This window comes from Rhinolophus sinicus, chromosome 11 (genome assembly GCF_057876585.1).
Source record: "Rhinolophus sinicus isolate RSI-liver-muscle chromosome 11, RSI-T2T, whole genome shotgun sequence".
Classification (NCBI taxonomy): domain Eukaryota; kingdom Metazoa; phylum Chordata; class Mammalia; order Chiroptera; family Rhinolophidae; genus Rhinolophus; species Rhinolophus sinicus.
The window spans coordinates 1443948-1466524 of record NC_142511.1 but is presented as its reverse complement, the minus strand read 5'-3'; the positions used below and the strand labels follow the sequence as shown (position 1 = coordinate 1466524).

At 47.5% G+C, this 22577-nt stretch overlaps 1 long non-coding RNA gene across 1 annotated transcript in view; it reads left to right on the top strand.

Annotated features, from left to right (window-relative positions):
* The window catches only part of LOC141569347 (uncharacterized), a 450266-nt gene that overhangs the window by 4804 nt on the left and 422885 nt on the right, over positions 1 to 22577 (top strand). Inside the window, exon 2 of the long non-coding RNA XR_012492884.2 lies at positions 9493 to 9550. This is a non-coding gene — a long non-coding RNA (uncharacterized LOC141569347). The remainder of the gene's footprint in view (positions 1 to 9492; positions 9551 to 22577) is intronic.

The window sequence follows — 22577 nt, the reverse complement described above, 5'->3', positions numbered from 1 at the left end:
TTTATCACATTGTATTATAGTTTCTCATTTGCTTGTCTGACCCCCTAGGCCTCTGAGAGATTATGGTAAAGGGAGGTCTTAAATTCATTTTTCTTCCCTTAGCCCCACATTCTGTATCTGGTAGCCAATAACTTTCTGTTGAATTAATTGATTCATTAAGGTGCAAATGAATGAAAAAATGAGATTTTTGCATGATTGAAACCAATGTAGGGCCTGCTAGGATAGGCAGAATTGGCTGTCAATAACTTTTGTATATTTCAGAGCATTTAAAACTGAGATAATCTTAGAGAACATCCAGGAAAAAATGAGCAAGTTTTTAATCTTTGTTTTTTCTTTAAGCAAAAGAATTCTCATTTTAATAAAATATGACTTTGACCTTTACACAGTATAAGGCAGAAGGACAGAAAGCTGACCTAGGCGCGGATTAGATGCATAGCCCGGTATCCCGTCCCCTGGCTCTCTGGCCACACCACGGCCCAGCCCTCAGCACAATCTCAGGTCTCCATGGAAGCGACTGTGCGAGTCCAACCTTGCAGTTTTTCAGAGGAAGCCTGAGGTTATTGGCTTTCCCCATGTTTATTTCCCAAATCGAGACTGGGATTCAGTTCTCCTGAGCAAGCCATGCTTTTTCAGCTGTTCCACGTTTTAACCTCATCATGATTTCCATGCTGTTTCTGATTCCCCAGACTCAGCCTCAAGGAGACAAAGGCAAGGCAGCAGACTGTAGCATCAATTAGTGTGAGAGGAGACCCCTGTGGCTGAACTGCTGCCCTGGGCAGTACTCGCTCGGTTTTGCTTCTAGAGTGCCATTGCCCCGAGTGGGCTGGGCTGCGGTGTGGCTGAGGGCTCACTGGACAGGATGCCATGGGGGCCCGGATGTGAGTTATTAACCTGAGTGTGTGTCTGTCCTCCCAGGGGCGAGAGTGGCTCCACCAGCTCAGGTCTCTGTGGTCTGGGGCAATCGGTGTAAGAAGGATGACAGACTCCGTGGAGAATTCCAGACTTCAGGCCCCCGCTAGCTCCACTCTCTCTCCTGAGCTTCGGTGTGCGTCTTCCCAAAGGCAGCCTAAGTGACAGTCTTGTCTTAGTGGGTAGAGACGCGGGCAGGCCGTTAGGAGAATGATGATGGTGACAGTCTGCCCACAAGTTGAAATGCACGTCGGAGTTTACAGAGCAGAGAAGGCTGTGTGCTCTGTGGTGTCCTTCACGCGATCTCTTGAGGCAAGAGAGCAAACATACAAAAAGTGACGCAACTGAAGGTGATGCTGGAAGTATTTATCCAGGTGGTGCAAGAAATGGCAGAAACGGGAATGAAACAAGGTGATTCTCCCTGACACAAGACGCCCAGGGCACAGCAGCATTTCCGCAGAGGGGGCAGCTGGTGGCTCCCAATAGTCTGAGTGCCGCCCAGCCCTAGTCTTCCCTCCCACCCTCCCTCGTTCTGTTCTCTACACCACTTCTTTCTCATTGTTATCGGAACAGAGTCAATCAGGGAAGCTGGGCTGCTGAGTATAATGGGACAGAGATTTTCTAGTGCAAATTAGTCTCTACACGAATGTGGGAGCAAGAGGGGAAGTAAAGGGCCCACAAAGGGCGCGGGAAACCAGAGAGGCTGTGACCCAGCTCCGGCACAATGGGGCAGGGAACTCGGGCCAGACCCCTGGAGGTGCCACAGGAGGCCCACAGAAGGCGCTGCCTCTAGGTGGTGGTTGGTTCTGCACAGCTACCTCCTCTGGGAATTCATAGCGAACTTCCTGGGGCTGCCGTGGCTGTTGGTTACGAGGACAAGCTGTCAGGAAGAAGAGCTGGACATACAATGGGGACGAGAGGGAAAGGGGGACCTGTGAGCCCCTCTGTAACCACCTCTTTCCATGTCTGGCCAATGGAAACCTCTAGAAAGCAATGGCGGCTGCGTCCCTTTCCCTGCCCCAATCTCATGCCACCTCACTTTGGGCCAACGCCCTTCCTCCCCCCAGAACCATACAGAGAAGGGGGGTTTGGGGAACGTGGGTCCCAGTGTAAACAGATTGGCACTATAACAATCCAGCATACTTCTGTATCTCTGCACTTTGCTGATGACACAATTTCGTACAACAGAAAGATACGCCTTCCACACAGAGTCAACTACTAAAGACTTAAAACTTCTAGAAAAAAGACATAGGAGAATGTCTTTGCAGCATTAACATAGGCAAACATTTCTTACATAGGACCCAGAAAGCAATAACCATAAAGGAAAAATTGAAGAATTAGAAATCATCAAAATTTAAACTTCTCAAGAGAAAACACGACACAAATGAATGAATCAGTACAATATAACACAACACAATGCAAATGAAAAAATCAATAGGGAAGCAACAGACTGGGAGAAGATATTCTCAATACATACATCTGTAGCACAGGACTTTATCCAGAATATACAAAGAACTCCTGCAAAACAATAAAAAAAGACAAACTGCTCAATGAAAAATGAGTAAAAGAGACACTGCACAAGGGAAGACACACAAGTGACGAATAAGCACATGAAAAAGTGCTGAACATTTTCAGTCACTAGGGAAATACAAATTAAAACCACAATAAGATTCCACTGTGCACTCACTAAAATGGCTAAAATTATAAAGACTAACAAACTCAAGTCAAGATGAGGACCTGAGACGACCGTGATTCTAACGCATTGTTGTTGGAATGAAATTGTACAGCTGCTTGGGCGATGAGGTTGAAAGTTTTGTGTGACATGCGACAAATGCCTACTCTGTGACCCAGAAGTTTCACTTGTAGACATTTAGCAAAAGAAATGAAAAAGCACACACTGGAAGGCTCGTCTAAGAATGAGCACCGTTGGGCTACTCCTCTGCCGCAAGAAAAGATGAAATAGGACCATTTGCAACAACGTGGATGGAGCTTGAGATTATTATACTGAGTGAAATAAGACAGAGAAAGTCGAGAACCATGTGATCTCACTGATACATGGGATGTAAAACTGAAAACAACAAAGAACAAGACAAACACATGAAGAAACAAAACTCATGGACACAGACAATAGTTTAGTGGTTATCAGAGGGTAAGGGGGAAGGGAGGTGATAGTTGAGGGTAAAGGGAATCAAATATATGGTGATGGAAGGAGAACTGACTCTTGGTGGTGAACACACAATGGGATTTATAGATGATGTAATACAGAATTGTACACCTGAAATCTATGTAATTTTACTAACAATTGTCACCCCAATAAACCTGAATTAAAGAAAATTAATGACTAGTGAGAAGATCATCTCTAAATGTCTATATTTATAGCAGAGTAGCAATTCATAAATACTGAATTCTGCTTTTATCTATAAACTATACTTGGCAATTTTCTATAAATGCTGGGCTGAGAAGCTCAGGTTTGTAAAACTGCAGGCATTGATGATGATAATACAAACTGTTTAATAAAAGATTTAAAAAAAAAGAATGAGCATTGTAGCTTTACTGATAATGGTCCCAAATTGGAAGCAACCTCAGTGTGCATCAGTAAGGAACGAATGAACAGATTGTGGTGTTTCCATCCAGTAGATAGAACACTTCTCAGGACTAGAAAGGAACAGACTTCTGGAGCAGCAGTGTGGATGAAGTTAAAAATATCATGGAGAGTGGAAGATGCCAGATATAAAAGAATGCGTACTGAGTGATTCCACTAAAGGGAAATTCTAGAGCAGGTAACAACTGTGGTGGAAGAAATCTGAAGAGTGTGAGCAGGAGGTCAGTGGGGATTGAGCAGGGAGGAGTAAGAGGAACTAAGTGGGGCATTGGAAAGCTCGTGTCTGGGTAGCCTGCCAAGGACTGGCCTCGATGCATTTATCAAAACTCATTGAACTATAAACCTATGAACTGTACATTCGAATATATACACATTATGCCCCGATATAAAATAAAATAAAAATCTGTATTTTGTTTGTATCCTTGCGTACAATGTAAGTACAGCTTTGACCTTGGTACTATTTACTGTGTTCCACCCCTACGCCAAATTTTAAAAGCACAGACGCTGGCATTACAACACATGAGTTTAAAACCCAAATTCACCATTTTTGATAATACCCGGGTAATTGTAGGGAAGTCATTTATACTTTTTAAGGCTCAGCTTTGTTACCTGTAAATGGAGATGGTGACGTTATCCACCTGCTAGGGTTCTTAGGAGGATTAAGTGAGATAATGTGTGTAAAGAGCTTATCACAGAGCTTGGAGCTGCACTGCTCAATCCTGCAGCTACTAACTGCATGTGACTCTCTAAATTGATTAAAATTAGAGAAACTGAAAAATTCATTCAGTCACACTGACCACATTTCAAGTGTTCAATAGTCACACAACGCTAGTGTCACCATCTATAGATACAGAACATTTCCATCGTCAAAGAAAATTCTAGTTGGACAGCATTTTGTCTTCGAGCGTAGACAGTACTAAATAAATATCAGGTATGATTACTGTTAAGAGAGAAACAATTCCCTTAAAGATTTCACATTTTATTGGAGAAACTAGACCATGAAAAAGTTAGAACAGAATGTGATGAAATGCTACACTGAGGAGGGATGTCATGGGAAGAGCGAGAAGGTCCTTCTGTAGGGCACTGCAGGCGAACCCCAGTCGGTGTATCACGGCATATACACGCACATGATCGCCTGGCTCCGAGGTCCTAGTAGTGACACTATAACGGGAAGGCGGGAGCAGAAGCCTCTCAGTTGGCAATTCTTGTAGCTGCTCTAACAAGGGGTACGATTCCGTTACAATTAGCCTATTCCTTGTCTGAAGGCACATGTTCTTTCTAAAGGTCCCCATTCTTGACTAGGATAACACTTGACTTGTTCCTACCAGTAGTTGGCTTGGCAAACCCTCTCTGCAGGCAATCCTAGTACATGTGTGCTATGCGGTAATCTGCCACGCAGACACAGGTGACTGTGACTCTGACCAGGCTCCCCCGAGACCCCACCGGCTCGCGTACCACCCAGGGCATCGTCTGTCTCCCTAAGGATTGCCCTGCCCTGGGCCACACTGGCTGAGTTTACTGCATCTGAAGAACGTCATCACTTCCTACAGTGTTGCACTTGCCCAGAACACAGCACAGGCCCAGCACACAGTAGATCTCAAGAAGAGGCTGTTGGAAAGAGAAAAAAATGGACAGAGACACGTAACAAATGTCAGGCATGAATGAGCTGCTTTTCCTTCTATTTTTCTCATCCTGTTTTACAGTTGACAAAACTCGGGAATATGGAAGGAAACCCTTCCACCTCCCACTCACCACGGCTCTTCCGACCCCTCCTTACAAAACACTCGGGCAGTTTGCCCTGTGGACTGGGAGCAGGAGAGCGTTGCTAACGGAAGGCCAATGGAATCCCCGGGAAGCTGCCCTTCAACTACGTCACACAGCACCAAGCACCTTAAACACTAGACAAGTCTCCCAAACATCGTGTACAAACACCTTTTCCTAAACCCACAACAGTGAGCGCCATGACGAGTTACTTAGGAGGTGCGGTGGGTGTGGGTAGGGGGGAGGCGGGCTGTGCATGGCACCTACATGGCACTTTTCTCCACGTACCTCCCTGCCAAGATGCTTGGTCTTCACAAATTGCTTCCCCTACTTTTTCCAGTGCACGTGGCCTCACCAGCCTCTTTATGCGTCTTGAGTTTTTCCATCTCTGTGCATGCTTTTTGTCTTGTTTTCATTGCAGTGAAACCTACATGTACAGAAATGCACAGCTCATGAGTGCGTAGCTTACTGAACTGCCACGTGACGGCACCCATGTGAACACCAACATAGATCGAGACGGAGAACACTGCCAGCCACCCCACCCCCAACTTCTTCCCGTGCCTCCCCCCCCCCCGCCACTACCCTTGCTCCCCAAATATAACCACAGCCTCTCTCTGGACTCTAACGCCGTCAGTTTTGCCTTTGGAAGGATATCAATGGCATCGTGTGTAGCATGCTCTCTTTCGTGTCTAGTTTCTTTTGCTTGAAATTATACACGTGAGAATCATCCACGTGCCGTGTGTACTGGTGGTTCACTAATTTCATTTCTGTCTGGTATTTATTATACGAATATACCACAGTGATGATAGACATTTGGATTGTTTGGGGGTTTTGGCGATTGCGAACTGCTTCTTAGTACATTCCTGTCTGTGTTACTGTTGGTGGTTTTCCGTCTCCTTGAGCTCCCCTCCTCCCCAGCTGTGCCCCGAAACTCCTGAACTCCTAACTCAGTTTATCTGACCTCTCTGGCTGTAAAGAGCTTCCCCTGCCCCCAAAGCTCCCAGCTTCCTACTCTCGTAAAGCACGTCGTGTACGTCACACAAACGGTTCCTTCTATTAAAACCACTTGTGCATGTGAATTCCCTCTGCTATTAGATTATAAGCCTCTGAGGGTAGAAAGTGTCTCATTCTTCTTGTTATTTCCAAGTTCAGTGTCTTGCTTGTAGTAGAAACTCAAGAAAGGCCCAGTTAATGGATGAATGGGGGACTTAGGAGAACTTCTCCCCGACCTGAGGTTGTGCACCTGTTTGGTTGGATGTGCCCCGTTTGGACGATGGGCTGAATAGCAGTAAGCTCCCTGGTGAAACAGTTAAAATCTGGGTGTCTTTTCTCAATTCAACTGTAAGATTCCCATGGTCAACAATTAAAAATATCTTAAAATTAGTTTTTAAAAATCAGAAAGTAGGGTACTCTTAGGTGGACAATCTGTAAATAATCTCCTGTGCCTCTCTGAGTAAATCCTTTGCCATATTGTTTAAAAATATTGCTGTAGTTGGGATTCTTTCAACAAATAATTACTTTGTACTTACTATGTGCCAGGTGTCATGCTAGACCCGCAATATGCTCTCTATTTCGTGTATTAACAGAAAAAGGGTCAGAACTTGTTAGGGGGCTATTTTGAATTCTTCATTATGGTCGCGATTTCGCTTGGAGGAGCGTCTTTCAGACAAAGCAGCTCCGGACATATTAAGCTGCACAGAATTAATTAAGATCAAGAGGCAAAGAGAGAAAAAGAAGAGGAAATGTTGGTGTTTGGGGGACGTTAATCACTCACCAGTCTCTGTTTTGGCTTCTAAGCAATTAAGCACAGACAGGAAGCCAAATAGAGACTGCAGTATTAGCTTTTTAATTGGCTGGGCTGGATTGGTGAGCACGACGGAACCTTCTGTGTCTTGCTCCAACGCGAATGCACCCACCCAGTCACAGGCTGGGCAAGGAGATGAGCAGGCCTCCTCCCCAGGGAAGAGATCCAGCCTCCAGGAGCCCAGCCCTTAGGGTCAGGAAGCAGAGAAAAGCTCATTTCTCTGAAGCCGGGTTGGTTTTGAGGGATAAAGAGCAAGATAGGGTCGAGCTTGCTTTATATTTTCATATTTTAATCTCTTTGCTCTTGGGTGGCCAGGCTCTCCCCAGCCTCAATAATCTGATGTTCTGTCTCTGATCTTCACGCTAATGGGTGGTTGGGAGCGAAGGAAGGGTGGAGAGGTTACTCAAGTAGTCCTGTCCTCTGAGCCTGGAGGACGGCCCTCCATCTGAGGGACTTCAGCGGAGGCAGAGAGAACACAGGGAAGAGACCACAAGTAAGAAGGGGAATGAGCATGACAGAAGGCGGGAGCCTTTCCCCCGAAATGTTAGCTATCACAGCAGTTGAGAAACGCAGACAGGCCCAGGCAGACGACAGAGCAGAGGTTTAGTGTGCGTTGAAAGCCAGATCTTGAGAGAGAGAGGGAGTGAATGTGTAGATATTAATAAAAATGGAGTAAAAGAGAAACTGTAGGACATGCATCTCACTGTGCTATTTTGGTGGGTCTCTACGGTCTAGAGCAGGGGCGTCCAAACTGCAGCCCGTGATCCATTTTTTATTGGCCTACAGCAAATTCCAAAAATATGTTTAGTTTACTTAAATAAACCAGGTGAGGCAATACGTACTTCACCTTGAGTGAGTGGCCCGGCTGTTTGTGTATTTTACCGCATATGGCCCTTGGTGAAAAACGTTGAAAAAAGTTTGGACACCCCTGGTCTAGAACGTGTGAATTGTGAACATCAGGTCCCGGAAAGGCCAGTTACCAAGGGCACCTGCCGCACTTCAAGATGGAGAAGGGGAGGGAGGGAGGTGTCTGCACACACTAAGTGGGGGACCTTGGCTGATATCGTGGGCTGTCTCAAGTTCAAGCTTAGTTGTTGGGTTGAGTTGGGTGCTTTTTTTTCAGCAGAGAAAAATGTAGCAATCAAATATGTTTTGAGATAAAGAGTGAGCAATGTGTAATGGGGGCTGCGTGGCTGAAAGAAAAGTGTCCTTGAGAAAAGATCTGTTTCATTTTTTCCTCTTTTCGCTCCCCCAATAAATTCTGCATCCTCTGCCTTTTAGTAAAAGCTTCATCTTCTTCAAGTTCAACTCTGCTGGTTTGTTTAAGCTTTTCACTAGATTGCATTACACTTTTAATTTCTTGATTTTAATTACTTGATACCAGAAAATCTGAAAATTCTAAACTACCTACAGTGCATTGAGAGGTGCACCATATTGACATACGTATGAAACCTGAGAATTTTGCCTGAGCCGCCGTGGGGAGCGGGTGTCAATACCAGACCCATTTCCTCTCCACACCCCTGAATGCGTTCTTTGAATCTGCTGACGCTGCATTAGAGCTGATGGGAGGCCCGACGTCCTCTTGCCTGTTGTCTGGCCTTTTACTGGCTTCCTTCTTACACCAAATGCTGCAGTAATGCCTTAGTCTCAATTCTGCCTTGATTTTCACACTCCCTGGAATATTTTCATGGGAAATTCAATTTTTATAGGGCCATTTAGCATGAAGAAGTGGGGGGGGGGGGAACCTGTACTTCCTCAATTCAGAAAGACACATCAATAGGGAAAGAGACGATGATAGAGGGCAGAGCCCAGAACCGTTCAGCAGCCAGTGTCAGTGATGAGATAGCAGTTCCCAGAGGGCGGGGTATCCATGACCTGGGAAGTGGGGGGAGCCCTGGGAAGTGGACTGTCTGCCGGTCAGAGCACTGAGGACGTTCTCTAAGCTGCGAGAAGCCCTCATGAGTTCAGGAGAGTCTTGATTTGGGAAGAAAATATCTTGATTTCCTAAGCAAACATGTGTCCAATAACATCAAAGCACTTACTTTAAATGAAACGACGAATAAATTGAGATATAATATTGAAGGCAAGGATGTTTGTAAAAAAGCAAAACGTATAGAATATTGGTTAAGATGCAAAGCGTCCACACGTTTTCTGCTTCTTTGTATGCCTAGTATTTTTTGTTAGACTCTGGATAGCATCCTGTTATAACTGTTCGTGTTGGAACTTTGATGTTTCAATGTAAAGCGCATTAATTTTATTTTCCGGATAGTTACTTGCAGTTCACACTTACCTTTTTGAGGCTTTTATTTTATTTATTTTCTCTTTGCTGAGGTCTAGATTTGTAGCCTTTAGTTAGAATGAATTTAAACCGAAAACTAAGGCATGATCCTTCATCTATCTCTTCTCAATATTTCAGGTTTTCAGTGAAGTCTGCCTGCTTTGTCTGCCTGGAATGGAAACATCGCCTACCTTGTGTGAGTTATGGGAATTTTCCAACTTATCTCTGTCCTGTAATTGTTCTTTGCCTCGTTTTATGGAGTTTTACCCTATGCATAAGCGTCTTAGGAGTCAGCAGAAGACTCTAGATGACTTGTAAGCTGGTCTCAGGATATCTCCCTCTCTCTGTCTCTAGTTTCCTCTCTCAAGTGCTCTCGCCACAATTACTAGCTCTTTCTAGCACAATTCTAACTTCTGTCTTTCAATTCATTAAGACCCTTATTTTAAACTTCATGCCTTCCTTTTTGTGCTATAACCTGGAAAACGTACACTGAAGATATACACGTGCAGACAGGACAGAGAACCTTACATTGATTGTGTAATAACTCCATCAGGCATTATCTTATTGGAAACATTAATTATTACCATAATCACAAGTAATAATTCTTCAGGTTTAAATATGAGGAAACCGCGCTTTGGACAATTTAACTTGAAAGCAAATTCGTACATTTACTCAACAAGTATTGTATGTACTGAGCGTTTCCTCCGTGGCAGACTTTTTGAGGCAGCTCTAAGATGCTGATGAAACAAACAGACGTGCATCCTGTCTTGTGAGGGTTTGGTGTGGTGGGGAGTCTGAAACTAAATAATCAAGCATACAAGGAAATATCTGTGCACATATTGTAATACAAGCCATGAGAGGGATAGAGATGTGATAGAGTAACTCTCATGGGGGACTTGAAAGAAAGGTGGGAACCCGGGGAGGCAGGTGGAAACCGCCGTGTGGCATTAAAACCTTGAAATGGAGACCTGAAGAAGGCTGATGAGAAGCCGGCGTCAGAGAGGTGCAGGTTAGCGCTCGACACTTCAGCAAGATGAAGGGGTTTCCTATGATAAGATACATGGTTGCGAAAGGGACGGTGTGGTGGAGTGTACTGTTGTTTCTACTCGCCCAGCAGCGTGTGTCTGTCCCCTCGTGCGCCTGCTTCTGCTCCTGTGCTGCCCGGGGACAGGGACAGGCCTCCTTGCCTCAGGGAGTCAGACTCGGCCGTGTGACTTGCTTTGGCCAATGACCCGTGACCAGAAGTGTCACTGAGCAGCAGCTCCGAGAACCATCTTAAGGTTCTGTCATGACCACCTCCCCTCCCTGCGTTGTCGTTTCCAACAAGGGTTGATCCTTACGTCTAGATCCCAGGCGTTTCTAGCAGAGCTGACATTTCACATGAGTCAGAGATAAGCCGTTATTGTTCTAAGGTGCTGAGATGTTGGGGTTGTTTGTTTCTGCTACTTAAGTCAAACCCGACTGATCTAGACAGAAGGGCAGCCGAGGCGTGGAGGAAGTGGTCTTCAGACACGCACGGCCGAGGTTTGAGAGGCCAAAGTCGTCCACATGCAGATTGAAATGGCCAAATACAACGACTAGTCAGGTTGGAAAGGCATTCTGTGGACAGAGAGGGAGGAGGGCGCCTCAGCAGGGTGTGGGGAGAAACACCGAGTGAAGCGGAGCGATTGCTTAGAGGAGGGCTTTCTGTGGGAACAGAGATGGAGTTAGTCAGAGGAAGGACAAGCACTAACCTGCCTCCTGCTCTGCGAGTGCCAGACGGAGGAGCTGCTTCGGAGCTTGTGGAGGAGGGTGGGGCTTTGAGATAGGGTTGTTTTTTCGTAAATGCAATTTGCCAAAAAGAATGTGAAATGGTACTGGGTCGTGTGAGGGAAGCGGCTGATAATTCCAGAAGGCAGTAAAGAAAGGTTGAGAGCAAGAGGAGTGAATGATTGAGCAAGACTCGCAAATATGCAGAGATTTTATCATTTAGACTTTGGGGGATGATGGCTGAGCTGTCAGGACGGGAGGCTGGATGGAGTAGTCACGGTGGGAGACCGTCTCCTGCGCTGTGGTCCCCCTGGTGCCATTGGGGGGGTTCGGGGGCTCCTTCACACCCTCATCTATGTTGAAGGATGCGTCACGTGATGGAGTTAAGAGGCGAGAGCTGGGGTTTTAGGTTTTCCCTTCTCCCTTTGGTCTCTCTCCCGCCTCCCACTCAACCTGTAGACGTTCATGTTTCTAGCCTCCCAGACAGCGTCTCTTCTGGGTTCTCCCTCCCACATGGGACGTTCGGGAATGTTTCCTCCTCACACAAAGTCGCCTTAATGTTGGGACTTCAAAAACCATCGGAGGTCTCTGAGAGAAATGTGTGTGGTCACCAAGCATCCAGTGCCCTCACCTTACTCTGCCTCTACAGGACTGACTTCCCAACTGGGGCGTTCCCTCTGGATAAAAACAGCATTTCAGGAAGTCCAGAGGTATTATTAGCTGAAGTTCTCGGGTGCTCCATAATATGAATAACACCATCATTTTATATCGTTGTAACACGTAACACTTCGTACTTTCTTTTTCATTACAAGAAGATCGCTTGCTAAAGTTGGGAATATAAAAAAAAACACCCACATTAATAATTAAACCAAAATGGGGTTAATTGCCCTTGCATGAGCAATTGCTAGTTTATTAAATTGCTTACTCTCAGAATATGGTTCAGTGTTCAAACACTTAAGTAGCAGTCATTAAGACTGCTAAAATGATAGTTCCTATTTATTTAACACCTTCTACACAATGACCTCAAATACGTAAATCAAACTTAGAATACTTTGTGGAAATAAACATTGACCTTGAGAGCTCTGAGTGGATTTCTGCCGTGATTATTTCACTCTGCTTATCCGATTGGATTCAGGTCCCCTTTGCATTGGTAAAACCTTGGTTTTTGTTGTCTTCTGTTTTTAATACAAAGAAATTGGATCTACCAACTTGAAGAGGATTTCAATAGCAGAGTGAGGAAGCAGGCAAATTGACTACATTCTACCGTGGGGCTTCTTCTCAGTAGATCAAGGGCTTTGTAAGAAACTCAGTCTCTTCCACTATCACTGCCCCAGGTGAAATTTACAGCAGGGAAAAATTGCAGAGATGATGGTGATGGTGGTGACGAGGAATATAATGATGGTGACGGCAGCCATCCTGACTGAATGTCTCTTTCGCTCCAGCGACTTTACATTGATTTTTTTTTTTTTTTTTGGTCCTTTTCACAAAACCCCTACAAAGTGGGCTTTATTATTCCTATTTTGAAATTGAGGGACCTGTGACTCAATGAGGTGATAAAACTTCTCCCCAAATCACAGAACAATTGTATGTGGCTGAATCAGGACCTGGATATAGCGCTGGCTCCATCCCAGGCCGACTCCCAACCACAGGAACTGCTGTCACCTTCCTGGCACGTATCATATCAAACATTACTATGATTTCCTCACTCCTTTTTGTCAGGGAAATAAAAAGTTGTCCCTCTTTAACAAAATGTTTATTGAAATGGTCATAATCAGAGTAATGAAACACGTTCATGCTTATTATTTCTATCGATCATCGCAAAAAGCCCATGTGGGTCTTACTGTCAACCCCAAAACTGGAACTCACAGAAACGATGTAACTTGCTGGAGGCCACGTAGCTACTAAGTGACAGAGCTGCTAATTTTGCTCAAGTCTTCTACCTCCACGTACGCTTTCCACCATACCCTTGGGTCTCTCGAAGGATTTTTGTAGAGTAGATAAAAGTTTACAAAGTCCTTTTATGCATATTATTTAATTTGAGTTTGTTGGTGCTTCATGATAGAATTTTGTTCTACGTGATGAATTTCATAAAATTTTATTAGGATTTATCTGAAACTGATTGCTGATGCTTGTGGTCTGATGTTAGATCATTTCGATGTCTACCTGTCTCTGTTTGTCTGACACTAGGTAAGTGAGTCCCAAAATGAGAGCCAACAAATATGTTTTAGAACATAAATAACCTAAAATAGGGAGAAGTGTCAGTCGTCTCTGTTTCCTGGCGACGCCGAGACTGTCAGATGGCTAATTGAGCCACACTTGGTTCCTTCTTGTTGTCGCTCCCCTAGAAGAAGAGAGAGGCTCCAGCAGTTGTTTTCCTCTCCCTTCTGTGTTACAGCCCGAGATCACTTAGCTGGTAGGAAATGGAACTATACTTTGACTCCACGTCTGACGCGAAGGCAGACATGTCCCCCTGGTGTGTTTTGCAGCCATCCTGAACTCATGGACGTTAGTCCTTCAAGCTTTCTAGCCCGACACTCTCTGGGAGAGGTGGTTCTCCTGTCCCTGCACTCGCACGGACCACTTGATACATAGTGATTCATGTTTCACAATCCAGCTCAGATACGGCTGTATTGATTCAGCAACATTTGTGGACCCCTAAGTATATGCTGGGGATTATGCTAATGTTGACGAAAACATTTGTGAGAAAGACTCGTTTCTGGCCCCCAAAAGCAATAGTCTCGGGGAAGACCCTGAAACCAATAGCAATGTGAGGGGTGGCGAAGGCAAGGAGGGACCCAAGGACTGAGGACAGCACTTTGCCTGAGGTCCCAGGGGGCCAGGACGGGGAAGCTTCAACTGTGACTATAGCACCCAATGTCGTCTCAGCGTAGCTCCTGAATTCCTAGGGTGTCGGGAACCCAGGGGTCGCAGCCCGCTGGGATTGTTTTCATGAACGTACATGGTCGCACTGGCTCAGTTTGATTGTGCCTTTGGTATAACCAGACTCCGCGATGCAGGTTGTAATCCTGGTGAGTTCAGTTTCCCTACAGGTTTGTTTTCACGCTCTACTGATGTCCCTGTGCCTGTCACTTTTCCTACTGACAGAGGGCGTTGTGCCCAGGTCAGTGTCACTGTCGACGCGAGTGAAGACTCACTGGGCGACCTCACCTCACAGTTCCCGAACCCCTTGTCGCTGAGAGCGATTAGCACACTCCACTTGGTCACCAGCAGGCTGCCCCTGTGATGAAGTCCGTATCCCAGACAGGAGAACATACCCGCGTTTTCTGTAACATCAGGATTCTTAGGACTGCAAAATGAGGAGGCAGGACACAACTATCCCTAAAACCTCTCCCAGTGCTAAGAGGCTCACATACCCTCTCCTGGAATTAGGGGTCACCCCCCGAACTGAACAGTCCATTCGTAAGCCTGGAACTGCTGTCAAGGAAGAGTTATCCACACGTCACTGGCCCGTTCGGGCCCAGTTCCTGCAGACCTGAGGATAATTATTATGAAGAATGATAACCAAACATTATGATCGTGTCTACACGTGGCCAGTGAATCAAACCAAACTGGGAGTTTAGTCATGATTGATTTTCTTGGCGTCCTGCTAGGTGATGACTGTTTTATAGGAGCAAATGAGTGGTTTTGTGACTCGTGGTGCCACCATTTCCCAGCCAAACTGATGACTGCGTCTGCCACCTGGGGTTTTGATGGCAGGAAGCTGTGTCCTGGTGTCTGGCCAGCTGACTCAGCCGCAGCCTGGACCCTGAGCCAGTGACTCTCCCCAGAGGACTGGACCCAGTCTTCCCTTCAGTCCCCCCCAGGAGGGTCTCAGAACAGTCTGTGCTGTTCGCCGCGCTCCTTTGCTTCTAGTAGCTGTATCGTCTAGAAGCTGGATCCTGGTCATTTCTCTCAGTCTCTGTTTCTTCATATGTAATGTGGGGAAATATCTACTTCACAGGGTTGTTGAGAGAATTATATGAGACATAAATCTCCTACAACATCAAGCAGGACTCCAGTAACTGTCACTTTCCTTTGGCCACGTTACCCTTTCCTTATCCGTGGCTGCCATGGCCCTTGGCTCAGCTGGGACTTGAAAGTTTCATTGCAACAGTTACTCACTGGGGCAAGAACGTGTCCCAGTTAAACCCAGCCCTTCAGCGGCTCGGCTGCCCCCGCACAGCTGGACGTGCTGGACAAAGGCAGTCATGCTGACGGATGCGACTCCTGCCCGCCAGACAGGTGGGCTCCAGGCTGCCGGGCAGCCCAGCCATCACTCTTCTGCTTCGTGGCAGCTGCCCACCTCCCTCTCTTCTCAGGCTCTGTCGTCTCCTCCGCGTCTCCTCCTTGGCCGATGGCCGTCTTCCTCTTCCAGTGATTCCCGTCTCAGGCCAAGGCTCTGAGACGACCTCCGCCAGCCCCTCTATGGCACCTGTTTCTGCAGCTCCGGGGCTCCTGGACGCCACCTTCTGTTTTATTTGTGGGGGTCAGCTCTTCACTGCGTCCATGACCACCACTTCCCTGAGCAAAGACGCCCCTCCCTCCTTGGTTCCCAGGATGCCGCTCCTGCCACCTTTGTGGCAACACACCGTGTCTCTGCGGGAAATACATACAGCCTCAGACCAGTAGGGCCAGCCCCTGGGGGAGGCTGCTGAGTCACAGAGCAGTGGGGGACAGGACCAGGAACCCCAGAGCCAGGGGATGGTTAGCCACCCATCAGGGAAAACGGGCATCAGTCAGTGACCCCGGCGTTCACCGTATGGCCCTTTGGCTCCATCACGGGAGGCGGGCACTACACCGGTGTTATCAGGAACCAGCAGGAAAGGGAACGATTCAGCTGTGATGAGTGTTATGTGGAGACTCAACAAGGTCCTGTGAGAGAGAACAAAAGGACAGGTGGGCAAGGATACCAGGGTGTTCCAGCAGGTCTTCTGGAGGCGACGGCATCGAAGGAGAGACACGGCTGAGAATGAGCCAGCTGTGCCCACATCTGGAGGGAGCATGTTCTCGTCAGAGGGAAGAGCGAGTCCCCAGGGAGGGACGTGGCCTCCCATTTCCTGAGACCTGCAGAAGGCCAGCGTGTCAGCGTGAGGGGGGGAGTGAACAAAGGGCAGCGTGACACTGTACCTGGCGGAGGAGTGGGAGGCTGCATTGCCAGGGACCTGCAGGTCGGCTTGGCCCTGGGCAGTCTGAGCGTCACCTTCTCTCCTCTGGGAGTTCACAGTGGGGTCGAGCTCAAGGTCTTTCTGCCTGGAACAGCCTCCGGAGGGAAGGGTGTTAAGTGTGGAGCTGCCTGGCTCATGGGATGGGAAGCTGAGGACGGCTGCCTGCGAGGAGACAGAGAGGCAACGTGTGGTAGAAGCTCAGACAGGGCAGCACAGAGGGAACACCTGACTGCATTTAGCCGCATGTTCTGGTGCCTTCCATGAGTCCCGCCCTGGAAGGATGAGCCGACTTCATATAGTCTGTTTGCCTTTCTTGCTTAAGCGAATGTGGCTCGGACTTGGTTACTTACAACCAAAAGCTGTTAACTGATGCACGTGTCATTTCTGCGAGTTTGACATTCTTCGAAGCAAGTTAACTGACCCACGAAATCTCTGTCAGTCATTCCCAGCTAAGAATCGTTTTTCCAGGTTTGGTCTCTTCGGTTTCTGCTGGAGGAGCAGCTAACATGCGGGAAGGGTAAAAATTAGACCAAAAAAAAAAAGGAAAGGACACCCCTTATGACTGCAACTAATTCCTGTCACGTAAATATGTTTTCCATTTGTCCACAAAGACTGTTCTGTTCACATTCTGTTCTCTTTTTGCTTGTGTTGCCCATATTTTTGAGATGTTTGTCACATGTTTTTCCGTAGCATTTCTCTCCCATCATGACAAGTTATTAATAATGATCAGGGATTTGAGTACAGGAAAGATTAACCATTTCTACTGCTGTGACCACACAAAACATTTCTTAAAAGAAGCATCAATTTCCCATCATTGCTTGTTGTGCTTCTCATCACATTAATGGGACAGCAGTTCTTCTGTCACCCGTGAAAACCACCCCTTTGCTCCTCCTGTAGAGGTGGCGCTCGCATGCACTCCTGAATTTGTTTTGTGAATTCTGTCTTTCTGAGTCTTTTCTTTACCCTTTATTTGGTTCACACATTGAAAAGTCCCATCTTTCCTCGTCCCCAGTCCAAATCCTCTGCTTCTGAGACCTAGTTCATGTGTTTAATCTTCTGCTGGAAACCTTAGGTTTTTGGCTTCTCTGGTAATCTTTTGCTCTTTTAATCGAAATGACTGAGTTTAGAATGTAAGCATTTTCCCGTCCCTTCCCTTCCTTTCTCTTTGGAAATACATCTGTGTCCTGGCTCCTCAGTAAGATTATACATTTTAGAGAATGGTGTCTCCGTGTTACCTGCTGTACCAGTTAGGATTAAATTTTGCTTCATAAAACAATAAAGCTGAATACGTTGGTTGAACAATATTTATTACTTGCTAATGTCCAAGAAACCTGGAATGGCAGTTTCGGGTGTCGTGGAAGTTCCACTGTCGTCAGAGGCCCAGGCACCTTCCTTCCTTTTGTTCCACTGCCCTCCCTGTGGGCCACGATGGCTGCCTCAGCTCCAGACATCAAGTCAGCATCCCCGGCAGGAGAAAGGACGGTGAGGAATGGACAGATGGCTACTCTGGAAGGCGCCCACACGGCTGTGGTTGTCCCATGGCACTTGGCACCGTGATAGGCACAGTGTAGAGGGCTGACCGTGTGCCAGAGACTGTGCTCAGCACCTAACAAAACACCTTACACACTCCACTCGCTCACCATGTGACACAGATAACGGCTGCCTCGTTTTGTGCAGTAGTTATTTGAGGCTAGAAAGCCTACAAGCTCCAGAGCCAATGATTGGCAGAACTAGGACTCAAAACCAGGTCCCCCTGACCCCAAAGGTGGTGAGACACAAGGCTCAGTAGCTTTTCCAAACTGGGTCAGGGGGAGGTAAGGAGACTAGGAATAATGGCACATATTCTTCTAAGCTGAAGAAACATTTGGGAAAGCAATAATTAGAGGAACTACGTGGAAATGAAAGCAGACCTAACTTAGAGATGGAAGATGGGCATGAGTCCGGCTCTGAGCCCCACTCGAGTGTGCGTCCCAGAGTGAGTGGTTCACCCATTTTCTCGTGTGTGTGCAGAGTGGAGTTTTGGAAAGGCCTGCTCTGGCTTGGGTCACGCCCCAGCTTGTTCCCTGCGCGGTGGGAGCGCTGTCCACAGGACTCCGTCTCTGGGTTGGTGTGGGTCCCTGGACTGTGCTGCAGAGTGCCCACCCCTCCCCCCAATCCTTACACACCCATGAGTGTGACCTTATTTGGAAGTAGGGTCTACAGATGTGACCGACTTCGGATGAGGTCATGTGGGATTAAGGTGGCCCTAAATCCAATGACGGGTGTCTTCATAAGAGCAGCATTGTGACATGACGGTGTTCAGATTATTCGCAGTGTAACGTATAGAGTAAAACATCTGTGTGCAAAGGACTGACTCCTTGTGTCGGCTTCCAGACATTAGCGACCCCCCGCCCCCAGAGGTACTTTTGCTTTGGAAGCTCTTCCTGACACTCTTTCACCAGGGCAGGATCTTGAACTGACTTCTTTAGTTCATTCTGGGTTCTTTACCATTTATTCTTAGACTTCTAGCATCCAAGTAATAATAAACCCAAGTAACTCCCCAGAGAGGTCGCAGCTTGAGACAAAAATGCCGAGAACATGTGTGTGTTCGAACGCTCTGCCCCGCAGGTCTCAGGGAACGGACTCAGATTTGGCTGCCTGCCCTCTGACCTCTTCCCAACGGGGTTTCACCTATTTTCAGTCATATTTGCCTTCGTGGGGGAAAAAGGCAAACTGCTCCTGGGGTGACTGCAGCTGTGTCACTCGTCTTATGTTTGTTTCATGCAGAACTTAGCAACACTCCGTTAATTGGGTTCAGACTGCTCGGAGAGCTAACGTGCCACCTTTATGTGACTTGCTCCTGTTTGTCATGAAAGAGAAGGGCACCTATGTTTGTCATCCCTGAAATTCAGCCCAAGTACAGTGACATCCTGCAGGAGACAGGATGGCCTGGCACACAAGTGCCAGCACGCGAAGGGTGACTGCTGCTATGTAGGGCCATTGTGTGGGGACGCAGACCCTCCTTTGTGGGTTACAGGGCCTGCATTCACAGGGGAGGTAAGAATGAGAAGATTGTGCATTTTCCCTGTCAATGTGATTTTTTTCTCTCAATATTTATTAGGCTGATAAGACCCATATAAACTCAAGTTACAGTATTCTCACTTCCAAGAGAAAAGTTGAGGCACAATTGGGGCAAATACGTGGTTGGTGCCATTGAGCTGGACGATGAAAGGCAGGAATGAAAGTCGGAAGTGCCCGCCCTTCCGTCTGTGCTGCCGCTGAGGTTTGGTGCTGAGCCGGTTCCCCGGCTGGAGTTTCCCGGTCCCCACTGTCTCCTGCTTCCTACAGACTTTCGATTGTTTCGATTCTTCTTTGTCAGTAGCTGTTTGCACATGGTTAGGACTTGTCTTTATTCTTAGACCGACTTCTCAGAGCTTCTCCCCCGGTGCCTGGTCTTTCCTGAGGCCCAGCCCTTCGCTCAGGAAACAGGACAGGCTCTGTCGTCACACGCGGCTGCTGAGTTAACTGACACGAGCTGCAAATGTAAACTCTACGCTGGATTTCAAAGGCCAAATATCAAAACAAAGACTATAAAATATCTCATTAATACATTTTATATTGATTTCATGTAGAAATGACTGTTTGGAGATATTGGCTTAAGTATATTATGACAATTAACCGGTTTCGTACGACGTTTTTCACTGTGACTCCCAGAGAGTTTTAAATCACGTCTGACTCACACTGTGGCTCAGATGCTCTTTCTGCCGGTGGCACCGCCCTGCAGCTTGTCACTGAGGAGGGAAGAGACGTCGGTTAGGGTTGTAACGCCCAACGCCAGGTAGCGGAGTCTGTGAGTCCGGAAGGCGTCCGGATGCACGCGGAGCCCAGCCTGTGCCTGTGATGGAGGCCGCGGAGCCGTTCGTGTACACGTATATCCAGGGCCGGCTCGAGCCGTGCCCAGCTGATGTTCACGTGCTGGTTGTGGAGGAAATCCCAGGACGGGATCAGCCACATGGGACAAGAGGCAGAGTCACAGTTTCAGAAGGGGGGCCCCCCTTCTTCTGGGTAAACTCTCCTTTTGTGATGCTTGGGGCTCTGACTCCCACATTCACAGACTCGTTCCCGCGTTCTCCCTGCAGACGTCTCTTCCTGCAGTTGGGACTCTCGATCCAAGGCCTCCCCGAGGTTCTGATGACGACGTGCAGCCTGGGATTCGCTGTTACTGGTCCTTCGAATGTGCCGGCAGCTACTGAGGCTCCTCAGCAATGCCTCCCCTCACTCGCATGCTTCTTCTTGAACAAATGTTTATTTAGTGCCCATTTTCCACACCGCATAGGATTAATTATTGCTGGTAGATTGAAAAGAAACTATCAGAAGTTTACAGTGACGTTCTGTCTCCTCCTGGGATGAGGCACACCTTTCCTCAGTAGGGCTTTCATAACCCTTCCTGTCACGTTTTAAACGCAGTCTGTATCCAACTTGTCTTTATGTGCTCAGCCTGTTATCATCACCTGAAAAACCTACCACTTTCTCTCCCCTTTGAGTCCTCAACGCGAGGCCATTTGCCACATTTTCTTGCTTCTTCCCATGGCTAACGATTTATGATTAAATGCCAGAAATTGTATGTAGAAGAAACATAGGAAGTAAAGAACATTCAACCTTAGGAAAAGGCATGCCCCTAGTCAGGCCACTGCGGGTTGGGTGGGCGGTGAGTCAGTCTAGTCTGGTGGACGTGCGTGTGGGCTGTGTTTGCTTCACTTAGACTCACGTCACCACAGGCTGAGAGCCTGTCCTCCACTGGCTCTTGACTTACGGGAGGGTTTGTCTCCGTCCCCTGCCTTGGCCTCGGGGTGGGATGGAGGTGTCCCTTGGCTCTCCTGCCTCTTCTCCAGCCACAGGTACCTTTGCCCTCATACTCAGTGTGGGGCTCAGCGATTTCAGAGGACTTGATCTGCTCTCGGACGTCAGTGGCTCCGCGTACTCCCGGGTGCCTTTCCCAGCTGTGGCAGCTGCTGCCTTCTGTCCCATGTCCCATCAGAAATCCCGAAGTGTTGTCGGTTCTGCTCTGCCCCAGACCTCTACGGCTCCTGGGAGCGTTTTCGCATTTTGAAGCCACTCTTTTTGTCTCTCCCTTTCTGATATCTTTTGGCGTAGCTCAGCCGTTCCCCAGGGCAGCTTCTCACATCCTATCTTTTCTTTAAAAACCGACAAACCATTTCATGTCCTAACTCTCCACTGTCTCCAAATAGTGCAGACGGAGTGCAAGAAAAATGTCCCCGATGTCCTGGGCAGTGAGCTGAGCCCTTTCACAGGCGGATCTCACATTGTCATTAGGATGGAGTGTTAGTATCACCACTGTGCTGATACAGAAACTGGGACTCTCAAGGAGCGACCTCAGGTACACGAGAAGTAATGGTGCGCGCTTCCTGTCGTCTTTGCAATGCTGAGATGCCCATTGAAATATTTCTGAACTGGTGACACATCACACAATAGATTCAAACAAGTAATATGGCAGTAACTCTGCTGCATCCGGAGGCTGTCTCTAACCACTGAAACGTTAGGTTAGGGAGAGTAGTGTAGTGATGAAAATGCCTCCCAGGGACTTCGTAACTCCATGGAGATTACAGGCCTCTGAGAAGTGGAAAAGAGACTCCCACCCACATACGTTCTGTCGTCACACTAACCTGAGAAGCCCCCAGGTTGCAGTTTCCTAGTTCCCAGCATTGATTCCGTATCAATAGCTCCCAGCTCAATGTGGAGTACGGAGGAACTGAGTGAATATTAATTAATGAATTGAATTGAATTTTTGGTCTTTTAGTCTCATCTAGCTGGAGCTGCTTCAATTATTAAAGATTTCTGCTCTTTTTTGTTGCCTCATCATGTCCCCGAGCTGGCCTTCCGACCCTTGGGGCACATTCCTCACCGGGGGTGCTGTTCTTCCATTCCGGTTCAGCCGTGCCCAGCTGTCTCCTCCATCTCTGGTTGGTGACGGGCCGAGACTCTGCCCGCAGGTGCGGTACCAGTCGGTGCTTTTTGATTCTTTGATTTTGGCTGAGTCACCTTTCTGTCCTTGGGCCACTCACCTCTACTCAGGCTTGTCTTTGGGTGTGTGGCTCCTCCTGGAGAAGCTGGCACGGGCCTGGCTTTGTGGAAGTGTGCCTCGCTGGCTTTGGAGGCAGTGCCAGCCTCATTCCGTGTGGTCTGTGCATGTGGCCACCGTCTGCCCTCTTGTGTGTCCTCCGTCTATGCTTTTCCTACCGCAATAGATGAGGGATAATCCATAAGGTCATAATAAGGCCACTAACCGTACAGCAAGTGCTCCCAGGCTGC